General features: G+C 39.8%; 1 pseudogene; it reads left to right on the top strand.

The window, feature by feature from the left end:
* The first annotated feature begins 413 nt into the window (after window positions 1-413).
* On the top strand, window positions 414-860 carry LOC150055373 (nudC domain-containing protein 2 pseudogene; annotated as a pseudogene).
* Window positions 861-1,861: the final 1,001 nt, after the last annotated feature.

Below are 1,861 nucleotides of genomic sequence, written 5' to 3' on the forward strand. Positions count from 1 at the left end.
TATTGAAATGAAATGGGAACTGGTGCCTTCACAAGTTATCGTTCAATCTCTACTGAGCATAAGCCATATAACTTCAGACAGACAAAGAGAAGCAATCCCTGTGTGTGGAAGGCTGGTCTGTGGTGTTTATGGGGATCACTTGCTGAGTTAAGTGAGTCACATGTCTGTCAGGTGGGGCACATTATAGCCACAGGAACATTTCAATACAGGTGTGTGCCAGCTGACCTCACCAGCTGATGGATGAGTTTGGTATTCTAATGAAAAAAGATTCTAAATATATTTGTAATGTCCATTTCTTCCAATCATCTTAGGAGGCACAAAGCCCAGGCAGTTGGAAAGAATGAGATGGTTTCTAAAAGAAAATCTCTCGGGGCAGTGGGGCCGGAGCCGGTGCCCGTGGCCGGGACGGGAGCATGTCGGCCCCGTTCGAGGAGCGCAGAGGGGTGGTGCCATGCGGGACGCCTTGGGGCCAGTGGTACCAGACGCTGAAGGAGGTGTTCATGGAGGTGCGGGTGCAGCCCGGCACGCGCGCGCAGGACGTGCAGTGCGGCCTGCAGAGCCGGCAAGTGGAGCTGGCCATGGCCGGCCACGAGATCCTCAAGGGCTAGCTCTTCGATTCCACAATAGCTGATGAAGGAACATGGACTTTGGAGGATAGAAAAATGGTCCGAATTGTTCTGACAAAGAGAGATGCAGCCAACTGTTGGACTTGCTTAGTAGAATCTGAATATGCCGCTGACCCTTGGGTACAAGACCAGATGCAGAGAAAGCTCACGCTAGAGAGGTTCCAAAAAGAGAATCCTGGCTTTGACTTCAGTGGGGCTGAAATCTCAGGAAACTACACAAAAGGTGAGAAATAGCTGCAATTCTTTTAAAAACAACAACAACAAAACTTTTGGTTACATTTTGGGGATCATTGAAGGTATAGTCACTGTAATAATACAAGCAGCAGATTATGTAATGGAAGCAAAATATGATACAGTCAGCAAATTGCGAAACTATTTAAATATGGTTCTAAAAATTCCATTAAGATATGATTTACACAGAAGACATGTACCATAGGAAATATTCTATGGCTCTATGGTGACTTTTTGGACTTGTTTTTGCTTAGCATGTTTTATATTCTGCCTTTTACTAATTTCATATTTAATTATATTTTTACTACCCCCCCCAAAAAAAATACCAAGCATGTGAAATGAAGGATGCCTTCAGGGAAAATTAAGTTTTTCTTAAGTGTGATGCAAGAATAATGTTCAGTAAACTTTTCTAAATAGGAAAAAAAAAGAAAATCTCTCTTGTGTCATACACATAGGTGGATTTTAATCTACCCCAGAGAGACTGTTCCCTATACCTTTGCAATCCTTTTTTATAAGGTTCATTTAACACACTAATTTTCATTTACTTAAAACATATTAATCCTAAACCATTTACAAGACCTACCATTCTTTATTTCAAGAAATTTACTTACTGTTAGCTTCACATTCTGCCTTGTGAAATAGCTGCAATCAAAATGTTTGCAGACATTAGTTTGTGAGTATATTTTAAGCTGTGCTAACGGTTAGAAAATCAGATGAAACTGTTTTAGTTGGGTGTTTTCTATGTGTCTCATTTAAAGAACTGAAAACTGGTAGAGCAAAATGCCTTCCTGGAGACCTTTTACATTGTACTTCAAAAACTCAAATTTTTCTATTGATTTTCTATTTGGGGAAGTACATTATACCAAACAGATCTATGAAATGATATTAGTTATCTGTCTGAAAAATAACATAGTATTCATAGGGTAATCTATATAAAATTTTAAGGCCTTCCCTATGATCATTTTGTAAATAGGTTTCCTGTTTGTTTGTTTGCTTGTTTAATT

This window comes from Megascapheus bottae, chromosome 14 (assembly GCF_031878675.1).
Source record: "Megascapheus bottae isolate mThoBot1 chromosome 14, mThoBot2.hap1, whole genome shotgun sequence".
Classification (NCBI taxonomy): Eukaryota; Metazoa; Chordata; class Mammalia; order Rodentia; family Geomyidae; genus Megascapheus; species Megascapheus bottae.